General features: G+C 44.5%; 1 long non-coding RNA gene across 1 annotated transcript; it reads right to left on the bottom strand.

Moving 5' to 3' along the window:
- Window positions 1–2,039: 2,039 nt before the first annotated feature.
- LOC143510983 (uncharacterized) lies at window positions 2,040–11,792 on the bottom strand. The gene is made up of 4 exons (XR_013130127.1): window positions 11,439–11,792; window positions 11,155–11,276; window positions 10,517–10,792; window positions 2,040–6,827 (listed from the first exon to the last, which is right to left on the bottom strand). It is a non-coding gene; the product is annotated as an uncharacterized LOC143510983 (long non-coding RNA).
- Between the last annotated feature and the right edge of the window lie 262 nt (window positions 11,793–12,054).

The raw sequence follows: 12,054 nt of genomic DNA, 5'->3' as shown, positions 1-12,054 counted from the left end.
CACCCCAGTTCAGTCAGACAGCTTGTGAAACGAAATACCATTACAATTTCAAGCACGTTAGTCAAAATTCCAGCACTTTTCAAACGTGGAACACAAAGCAACATTAAAATTCATCAGGTAAATGTTCCTTCCCCTGTTTTTGAGGGGTGTTTCTTTATACTACCACATATCGTTATGGGAGGACACAGCAAAGAATGACTTGTAGAACATGCTCGCGCTCTCACAGGGTCGCGCGCACCGTGCGGAGTCGAGCGCTACGGTCAGACGCAAAAGTAGAACTGAGCCAAGAAGAAAGCAAAAATATATATTTTACTAGGGAAAATATAAATAGTAACGCACAGTTATTTGGATAAGTAACTTTAATCTGATTACTGGACTGGAAATAGTAGCGCGTTATATTACTCGCTACCGAAAAAAGTGGTACTGACATCACTGGTGACGACTACTCAACGAATAAGAGATGTCCCTTTGAAACTGTTCTACAACACATTTACATTCATAGAACCACTTACTGAACAATATAGCTACAAAAAAGACTCTGAAAATATGTGTTTTGAATGACAAATCATTGAGGCAGTCACACGCCTATCTCACAAGTCTGTCACAAAACACATAACACAGCAATAACACATAGCCACAACACTGCCATAATACAGCCATAACACACAGCCCTGGGAAACCTATTACTACAATGAAGATTGGCCTTTTCTGTGATCATCCACAAGAGTGATCCACAGGAGTGATCCACAGGAGTGATCCACAGGAAGGGAAGAAAAATGTGACCAATCACCACATTTTCCAGACAGCAGACGCACCTCGGCGTGTAGACAAGACTGGGACACAGCCAAGAACTTAATTCACTTGATGAGCAGTTCACTGAGTTCAGGTAATGAGCATAGAGGCATGTGTCAGCACAAAACACACAGCCTTACTCCACTTAGAGTTAGGGTTAGGGGTTAGAGTTAGAGTAAGGGTTAGGGGTTAGAGTTAGGGATAAGGTTGGGGTTAGGGTAGAGATAACATTGGGGTTAGGGTTAGAGTTGGGGTCAGGGTCAATTAAGAATGGGTTTGGGGTTAGGGTTGAGTTTAATTCCTACAGAACTGTTCACTCCTCATGGTACATAAGCACCTGTTCTACCATGAGTTAGGGTTAGGGACAGGCTGCATCTGTATTCCTGCTGTAGTCAGAAAAACTCAGTTTCTGTCTCAATTTAACACACTGTTGTTGTTGTTGTTGTGTTTAGTATAATGTCCAAATGAATTGGTCAATTATAACTAACAGAAGCATTGTGCATGGAACATGATGAATAGATATACATGTAGTTGCAGTGCTAAAAGCCTTTTAAAAGAACACAGAGAGGCTGAGCAGGACTTTTATCAGTACATATTACCATGTGAACTAGGTTTGCAGACATTTTGAGGATTTCTTACACCACTAAAAGCAAGGGGATTGTGTTGATCTTCAATTAGCATATACACTATACTGTCAAAAGTATTCACTCACCCATCCAAATTATCTGAATCAGGTGTCCCAGTCACTTCCAGTGAAAATGAAGCACCTAGGCATGTAGACTGTTTTTACAAATATGAATGGGTTGCTCTTAGGAGCTCAGTGAATTTCATGTGGAACTGTGATAGAATGCCACCTGTGCAACAAATCCAGTCGTGAAATTTCCTCACTCCTAAATATTCCACAGTCAGCTGTATTATAAAAAAAATGGAAGTGTTTGGGAACAACAGCAACTCAACCATGAAGTGGTAGGCCACGTATACTGATGGAGCAAGGTCAGCGGACGGTGAAGCACATAGTGCGAAGAGGTCTCCAACTTCCTGCAGAGTCAATCACTACAGACATCCAAACTTCACGTGACCTTCAGATTACTCAAGAACAGTGCGCAGAGAGCTTCATGGAATGGGTTTCCATGGTCGAGCAGCTGCATCCAAACCATACATCACCAAGTACCAGTGGTGTAAAGCACTAGAGCAGTGGAAGCACGTTCTCTGGAGCGACCAATCGCGCTTCTCAATCAATCAATCAATCAATCAATCAAATTTTATTTATATAGCGCTTTTTACAACAGTTGTTGTCACAAAGCAGCTTTACAAGTGCCGAGTCCTAGCCCCCAGTGAGCAAGCCAAAGGCGACAGTGGCAAGGAAAAACTCCCTAGTTTTTGCATGAGGAAGAAACCTTGAGAGGAACCAAGACTCAGGGGGGGAGCCCATCCTCCTCTGGCCGACACCGGTCACCATGACAACAACAACAATATAGACAGAATGTAGACAGAATGTAAAAGATGCAATAATGTCCATTTAGACCGAAAAAGATGTAATAATGTCCATCATGGTGTAGGCATCCGGTTAGGCAGGAGGTGGCCGGCCAGGATGGATCGCTTGTCTCTCCTCATCTCATTATACCTCAAGCAGGCAGGCAGCCATGTGGAGAAATGAAACAGGGAAAATTAGCTCTGTATGAGGACATATACAGGACAGGTAAAATTATAAACATTTCTGGAGTGTGGCAGCAACTCCGGCACTAAGTTAAATTATTACAGCCTAGCTAAAAAGGCAGAACCAGAAGGTAACATAGGCTTGGGGGCATTCTGAGACAATGGCATCCGTCCACTGCACTGTCAACAAACTTGAGTGACCACGAGCAGTGACAGGATGACAGCACCAGCACCCCAGTCTACCATAAAACCCTTCGTCTATGAACCCCTGGATCTGTACCTTTATCTAAGGGGGATATTAATTATCAAACGCTAGACTAAATAAGTGGGTTTTCAACCTAGATTTAAAGATTGTGACTGTGTCAGAGTCCCGGACACATTTAGGAAGATTATTCCAAAGCTGGGGGGCCTTATAAGAAAAGGCTCTTCCCCCTGCTGTTACCTTGTTAATTTGTGGAACTAATAACAGACCAGCACCCTGTGATCTTAGTTGACGTGGGGGTTCATAGTAGGAAATAAGTTCCTGGAGGTATTCAGGAGCAAGCCCGTGTAGTGCTTTATATGCTAATAATAGAATTTTAAAATCAATACGAAATTTAACTGGGAGCCAATGCAGGGCTGATAGGACTGGTCTAATATGCTGAAATTTTCTAGTTCTGGTCAGAACTCTAGCTGCGGCATTTTGAACTACTTGAAGTTTATTTAGATTCCTATTTGAACATCCTGACAGTAGTGAATTGCAGTAGTCTAGTCTAGAGCTAACAAAGGCGTGCACCAATTTTTCTGCATCATCCTGTGATAATGCATTTCTTAATTTGGCAATGTTGCGGAGATGTAGAAAAGCTATCCTAGTAGTATTATCTATATATTTATCAAATGATAGGTCAGAGTCGAGTATGACGCCTAGGTTTTTGGCTACTGTGCCAGGTGTAATGGGATAGTCTGCAAGATTAAGCATTAAATTTGGAATTTTCTGTCTTGCGGCCTTAGGGCCCACAAGGAGAACTTCTGTTTTGTCCTCATTTAATTGTAGGAAGTTTAGAGACATCCAGCACTTAATATCTCTTACACAGGCCTCAATTTTTCCTAAACTGAGTTTGTCATCGGGTTTGGCTGATATGTAAATTTGAGTGTCATCCGCATAGCAGTGAAAATTGACACCGTTTGTTTATAACTGTGCCCAATGGTAGCATATATAATGTAAATAATAGTGGTCCTAAGATGGAGCCTTGCGGGACCCCATATTTAACCATTGTACGTTTGGATGAAATATTATTGAGCTCTACAAACTGATAGCGATTTGTTAAGTAAGACTGAAACCATGAAAGGGCTGTGCCTGAGACTCCAACCCAGCGTTCTAACCTTTCTAGCAAGATCCTATGATCAATTGTGTCGAAAGCTGCACTAAGATCAAGAAGCACTAACAGTGATACATAGCCTTGATCTGATGCAAGGAGGAGATCATTTGTTACTTTAACTAATGCTGTTTCAGTACTGTGATGGGGCCTAAAACCAGATTGGAACTTTTCAAATGTGTTATTCCTATGCAGATATAGGCATAATTGCTGGGCAACAGCTTTTTCTATGATCTTAGATATAAATGATGTGTTTGAAATGGGTCTATAATTAGATAGCACAGTCGGATCAAGATTTGGTTTCTTGATCAGAGGTTTGATAATTGCTAATTTACATGATTTGGGCATGTGACCTATTGTAATGGATGAGTTAACTATAGTTAGAAGAGGTTCAGTTACAGCTGGTAATACCTCTTTTAATAACTTTGAGGGAACTGAGTCTAATGTGCAGGTAGTACAATTTAAGGAAGAAATTATTTTCTCTAATTCTGATTTTGGGAGTGGATGAAAAGCATCAAGTTTTTCTCCCGGTATGTAATTTAAATCAATATCAACCAAACCAGATGACATACCAGTTGTATTGCTAATAAAGGGTTTTATATTTTGTCTAATATTCTCTATTTTATTATCAAAGAAATCTATAAATACATTACTAGTGAGGTTTACTGGAATCTGAGGTTCTGTGCCTGCTTGATTTTTTGTAAGTTTAGAAATAGTATTAAAAAGAAATCTAGGATTGTTTTTATTTTTCTCTATCAGTGAGGCTAAGTATGCTGAGCGTGCTTTAGTGAGTGCCCGTTTATATTCAATAATGCTATCCTTCCAGGCACAGTGGAATACTTCCAATTTAGTAGATCGCCATTTCCGCTCTAATTTACGTGCTATTTGTTTTAAGTTTCTAGTTTGGTCGGTGTACCATGGGGCGAGCTTTTTGGATCTAGCTTTTTTATATTTTAGTGGAGCTACTATATCTAGAGCTGATCTGCAGGTATTCTCTAAGTAGTCGGTTAGACTATCTAACTCTCCTGGATCGGATGGCGAGTGGGCTAAAGCAGTTAAGTCAGGGAGGGTTTCAATAAACTGTGTTGCTGTTGATGAATTTATTGAGCGCTTTATACACTGCCGAGGAGACGGGCGGGTATTTATGTTAAGGTGAAAATCGAATTTTACTAAATAATGATCGGAGATTGCTACGGTTTGCGGGAGTATGTTTATATTATCTACGTCGATACCCAGCGTTAATATTAGATCTAGGGTATGATTTCGATAATGTGTAGGTCCTACTACGTTTTGTTTAATGCCGACAGAGTTCAATATAGAAGTAAAAGCCCTTGTAAGTGGATCCTCCGCATTATCAAAGTGTATGTTAAAGTCTCCTACCATTATTATTTTGTCACTACATACTGCTAAATTTGCTGCAAAATCGGTGAAATCGTTTAAGAAATCTGAGTAAGGCCCTGGTGGTCTGTATACATTAGTTAGGGAGAATGTACTTTTATTTTCAGATGGACTAATTACATTAATAGACAGCATCTCAAATGAGTTTGAGATATCTAAGTATTTCTGATGAATTTCTAAACAATCACGATAGATTATACATATTCCACCTCCTCTGCCTGACAGTCTAGGTCTATGTATATAACTATATCCCACAGGAGTGGCTTCGTTCAGAGTTAAATAATCACCAGATTGAACCCATGTTTCAGTTAGACAAAGAATATCAATTTTCTGGTCTGTTATAAGTTCATTTACAAAAACTGCTTTTGAGTTGAGCGATCGAATATTGATTAATCCAATTTTCAGATCGGTCATATAGGTTGTAATAATTTGATGTGAAGTCTGAATATTAGTTAAAAACTTCGGGCGGACTATTTTCTTATGATTTAGTTTAACCCGGGGCACAGACACAGTCTCAATCCTAAGGGAACTTGGTGACGCCTCTAAGCAGCTCGCAGACAGGTTTAGCCCGTTAGTCTGCGGCCTGGTCGCGACCCTGGACAGTCAGCAGCTCCTAGTGCTACTCTGCCGACTAGCTAACAGGCTATGGGCTATGCTGCAAGATAACAGGGCAGCGCCATCCCGGGTGGGGTGGACACCGTCCCTGCCTAAAAGACCAGGCTTGCCCTCGAACTCTTCCCAATTATTAATAAAGCCCACTTGATTTTCTGAACACCACTTGGACATCCAGCGATTTAGCGACGTGAGCCTGCTGTATTGCTCATCACCGCGCCGCATTGGGATGGGGCCAGAGCAGATTACGGCATCGGACATCGTCTGGGCTAATTTAACCACCTCTTTAACATTAGCCTTAGTCACCTCTGACTGCCGCAGACGTATATCGTTGGCCCCTACATGTATAACTATCCTAGAGAATCGTTTATGGGCTAACAATCTAAGGTTGCCACTAATGTCCGGCGCTCTGGCCCCCGGTAAACAGCTGACTGTAACCGCTGGAGCCCCTACAGGAATAGCGACTTTCACGTGTCGGACTATAGAGTCTCCTATCACCAGAGTCTCCTCAGCGGGTGTAACACTGAGCGGGGCAAACCTGTTGGACACGTGAACCGGTGAGTGGTGCTCTGGTGGGCTAGCGCTGGCGTTAGCGGTAGCTGCAGCCCTCGCTCTCCGACTACGCCGCCGAGACGTCACCCATTCGCCCCGCTGTGAGGGCTCTATCGCCGGAGTCGCGGAGGCGCTAGTTCTCCCTGGCGCGTCCACAGCTACTACAGACCCTGTCCCTGTCTCTCTATCCCTCAATAATGAGTGGACGCGTCGCTCTAAGCTTTCCACTTTCGCCACAAGAGAAGTAACTAACTGGCACCTCTCACAAATACTATCACTATTACTATCAGTGGCGAAAGGGTCTAGACTAAACATGCCACACTCCGAACACGGGAACAAACCAACACCAGCCATGAATAAATCAAAACACTTACCGTGTCTAGCCGATATATAAACTTACGCTAGCTGATTTGTGAAGGCAGAAAGTTGGTCAGCGGCCGGAATAAAACCTGTAAAATTTATCTAGGAATGCAAAAGGTAAAGATTAGCACGTAAATAGATTATTATACTTTAGAAAACAATTTCAAAATTCGCTCCGCAACAGCGTCGGTCGGCAGGAAGCAGCGTCGGCAGGAAGCAGGCATCTCCATCTGGCAATCTGCTGGAAAAGTCTGGGTTTGGGGGTTGCTAGGAGAACGGTACTTGTCTGACTGCATTGTGCCAAGTGTAAAGTTTGGCGGAGGGGGGATTATGGTATGGGGTTGTTTTTCAGGATCTTGGCTTGGCCCCTTAGTTCCAGTGAAAGGAACTCTGAATGATTCAGCATACCAAGACATTTTGGACAATTCCATGCTGCTCCCAACCTTTGTGGGAACAGTTTGGAGCTGGCCCCTTCCTCTTCCAACATGACTGTGCACCGGTGCACAGAACAAGGTCCATAAAGACATGGATGGCAGTCTCTGGTGTGGATGAACTTGATCTGCCTGCACAGAGTCCTGACCTCAACCTGATAGAACACCTTTGGGATGAATTAGAGTGGACACTGAGAGCCAGGCATTCTCATCCAACATCAGTATGTGACCTCACAAATGCACTAGAAGAATGGTCAAAAATCTCCATAAACACGCTCCTAAACCTCGAGTACAGCCTTCCCAGAAGAGTTGAAGCTGTTCTAGACCAACGTTAAAGCTCATATGTGAGTCAAGAAAGGTGAATGAATACTTTTGGCAATATAGTGTATGTAAACCAGCCAACGGAGTGATGTAATGTAATGTAATGTATGTAATGAGTAAGTGCAGCAGTGTGTGGAAAAGCCTCTACAGACCACTGTAGACCACTGTACATGCCTCTGTGTTCAGTAGACCACTGTACACGCCTCTGTGTTCAGTAGACCACTGTACACACCTCTGTGTTCAATAGACCAATGTACATGCCTTTGTGTTCAGTAGACAACTGTACATGCCTGTGTTCAGTAGACCACTGTACACGCCTTTGTGTTAAAAAAAAAACCACTGAACACGCCTCTGTGTTCAGTAGACCACTGTACACGGCTCCATGTTCGGTAGACCACTGTACACACCTCTCTGTTCAGTAGACCACTGTACATGGCTCTGTGTTCAGTAGATCACTGTACACGCCTCTGTGTTCAGTAGACCACTGTGCATGCCTCTGTGTTCAGTAGACCAGTGGAGGACTCACTCCCCCCATCTCCAGTGAGCCACAGGGGAAAGTGGGAGGGGCTGCCCCCCGTAAACATCCCCTCACCCCACTGTGTCTTAACGACGGCTGGTTATCACTCGCTCTGCTGGCCCAGAGGGCCACACCAGGCTGCATGAAACACACTGGCCACACACTCTGTGACTTATGGCATTATATTTTTAAATTAGCCTCTCTAGAGTGTCTGATAAATCAACACAGAGGTCATTAAATGGTTCATTATCCCCTTAATATGATTCACTGGCGCTGGGAAAGGGGAGGAATGCAGGAGGGGTGGCTGGGAACACAGCTCACAGTCTGGAGCTCGTCACACTGACTTATGAAGACCACGGATAGGGCCATGTGCATCCCTGTCACACGGGTCATGGGTCGTAGATCATAAGTCACTAGGTGAATCTGTCTGAGCTGCACAGCTTTGAAATTGTAGCCTTTCAGGAGGTACAGGGGTGCAGAGGGGGAAATCCAAACAGACCAGAACACAAACCAGAATACAGGTGAGCATACAGACCAGCACACAGACCAGCATACAGAAAAGAACACAGACCATCACATACACCAGAACACAGACCAGCACACACACAAGAACACAGATCAGAATACAGACCAGCACACACACAAGAACACAGACCAGAATACAGACCAGCACACGCTAGAACACAGACCAGAACACATACCAGCACACACACCAGAACACAGACCAGCACACACACCAGGACACAGACCAGCATACAGACCTGAACATAGACCATCACATACACCAGAACACAGACAAGGACACATGGACCAGACTGCATTGATGCCTGGATCTGGGACAATGTCACCGTGGAAACATATTGCACACAATGTGTGAGAAAAGAAGCAGGGAGGTTTACATCACTGTGAATTTGGGCTGCGCACGCTTCCACCCATCAACTCCACCGCCAGCACCACCAACAGCACCACCAACAGCACCACAACCAGCACCACCAACAGCACCACCAACAGCACCACAACCAGCACCACCAACAGCACCACCATCAGCTCAACCACCAGCACCACCAACAGCACCACAACCAGCACCACCAACAGCACCACCATCAGCTCCACCATCAGCTCAACCACCAGCACCACCATCAGCACCACCAACAGCTCCACAACCAGCTCCACCATCAGCTCAACCACCAGCACCACCATCAGCAACACCAGCAGCTCCACCACCAACAGCACCACCATCAGCTCCACAACCAGCACCACCAACAGCACCACCATCAGCTCCACCATCAGCTCAACCACCAGCACCACCATCAGCTCAACCACCAGCACCACCATCAGCTCAACCGCCAGCACCACCATCAGCAACACCAGCAGCTCAACCATCAGCTCCACCACCAGCAGGTCAACCATCAGCTCCACAACCAGCACCACCACCAGCAACACCATCAGTTCAACCATAAGCTCCACCATCAGCAACACCATCAGCTCCACCATCAGCAACACCACCAGCACCACCAAAAATGTGCCATATTTGTCAATTGTGAATTTACACCCCAATCGAAATTTGTCCTCCGCATTTACCCATCTGTGCAATTAGAACACACACAAACACACACTAGTAATTACTAGGGGACTGTGGTGCACACATGCCCAGAGCGGTCGGCAGCCCTAGCCAGATTTAGTCCACTAGGTTAAGTCCACTTCTACGATCAGGGTTAGGGTTTTGTCCACCTCCACTCATATATTTAATATACAGGGTTTAGTCCACTTCTAGGGTCTGGATTAGGGTTTAGTCCACCTCCACTCTTATATTTAATATACAGGGTTTAGTCCACCTCTAGGGACATACAGTATGTCCAGTTGTAAAATCACTATTATTGTTTCTTATTTATTATCATCAGTTACATTTTATTTATTAACTAGTACGCTAAATCTGTAAATGCATGTATTTATTCTCTTGTACACAGTTCTCTGCCTGGTAAATCACACCTGTATGTCTGGAGATGACCTACGGTGCTGTGATCCATGCACGTTTTAGTCTCCATTACCTACAGAGACAGATTCACATGCGGCACGATGCGTAGTAGGAGTGTGTTACACATTTTAAACTATGTCCTCACATGGATATGAGAACTGAAAGTGAATTTGTGTTTTCTACATGAATACATAAGAACAGTAGATGTGACTTATTATAGCTCTGTAAAAAACAACCCGTGTGTGTGTGTGTGTGTGTGTGTGTCAGAATCAGAATCGCCTTTATTGTCATTATAATTAGCATTACAATGACATTTTTTCTACTCCAAGGGGCTTGTTGGGACGAGTGCGTGTGTGTGTGTGTGTGTGTGTACCTGGACCATGACATAAAGGGATATGGAATCATGCCATATAACGGTGGAAACTGCACTGATAATTGCATTTGTGTGTGTGAGTGTGTGCATGTGTGTGTATGTGTGTGTATGTGTGTGCGTGTGTGTGTGAGTGTGCATGTGTGTGTGTGTGAGTGTGCATGTGTGTGTGTGTACCTGTGAAATATTCTGTTGAGGTGCAGCAGGACAGAATTCAGGAGGAGAGACAGATGAGACTGTTGTGTCATCATTAATCATAAAGGTGTGCAACAGTGACACTGTGGATCAGGAGGGCACCGCTGCTGCTCTGACTGCAGCTCCATTCATGTTCAGTTGTTTCACCACGGCTACGCCGGCCTGCGGTACCACGGCTACGCTGACCTGCCTGTCCCTGTGACAGCTGTGGTGTGCAGGTGTTGCACTTTGGCCGAGACACATGAAGTTAATGTTGCACTGCAGAGCAACAACAGAGAACAGAGCTGGGACCAGTGTGAAGTGAGAGGAGGCCTCCAGTATGAGGATCCAGTTTCTTTGTCTTTAACCTCAAACGTAATACCTGCTCCTCATCATCAGGGCTCGCCGCACACAGCCACGATGACACAGTAGCCTGCATTTCATTAAACCCTCCATAACCTCCACATCACTCACATCACAAACCACGCAATAAAACAGAGGGACCACTGCACAGCCACTGGCTTCCATTAGGGAGTTAACCTCTCTGCCCTCACTCAGCGAGTCACACGCTAGCGGGGGTGGGGTGGGGGTGATGAAGGGTGTCGTTATAAGAGGATGTTATGGATTCTAAAGAGACACACAGCAGACGTGTTGGGACATAGAGCTGGGTGGTCCTCTGCTCCCTCCTGGAACCTTAACGTCTGATCGGGATGCCGGGCACAGATGTTGCGTATTTTACAGCGGTGTGATCGTCTCCTTCCACCTGTGCAGACAGCAGTATATACTGGAGATCAGCAACGCCAATGAGAAACACTCCAGAGTGGCTGAGAAACAGATGTACTGAGAAATACTTTTGAACAACAGAGAAACAGTCTAGCCATCCTGAGACATACTTCAGAGTTACTGAGAAACAATGCAGATTTACCGAGAAACAGTCCAGTTTGCAAAGACAGTCCAGATTTACTCAGAAATAGTCCAGATCTGCTCCTTAAACTTCAGGATGACAAGCGAGTGTTATGAACTCGTTACACATTCATAACTTCACAGTTGTCCTCAATGGCAGCTGCTATGCACACACGTCTCACACTTCTCCTCGTCTCCGAGGCTTCATTATTTGATCTATTTCAGATGGAGGCTCGGAGGATCATGGCGAATATTAAGAGGCTCCGAGTGCTGCGTGTGAGGCTACATTCCAATCAACCCAAAGGGTCTTATCAACACGCCCAACAACAACCTGCAGAGAGCACACACACCCTCACCCACACACAAGCTGTTTTGTTTTTACTCGATTGTTTTTACTCACGTGTAAACAAAATACAAATTTAGTTAAAGTTCCAACATTGCCGCCTAGTGGTTGTAGTCTGCATCTGAGTACAAGTATACATATATATTCATCTTAACCGTGTCTGCCACCTCCTCTGTGGCGTTACGATGGATTTGCAGTGATGCTTCAGTCTCAGAATCCCTCAGACTCCTGCTGATTTGCTCAAAGTAAACAGAACATGACATGACGTGTTGCAAGTTTTTCAACAAGATTCATC

The sequence above is a fragment of the Brachyhypopomus gauderio genome, chromosome 1 (genome assembly GCF_052324685.1).
Source record: "Brachyhypopomus gauderio isolate BG-103 chromosome 1, BGAUD_0.2, whole genome shotgun sequence".
In the NCBI taxonomy this organism is placed as follows: Eukaryota; Metazoa; Chordata; class Actinopteri; order Gymnotiformes; family Hypopomidae; genus Brachyhypopomus; species Brachyhypopomus gauderio.
The sequence above is the reverse complement of the archived record's forward strand: the minus strand, read 5'-3'. Positions and strand labels throughout refer to the sequence as shown.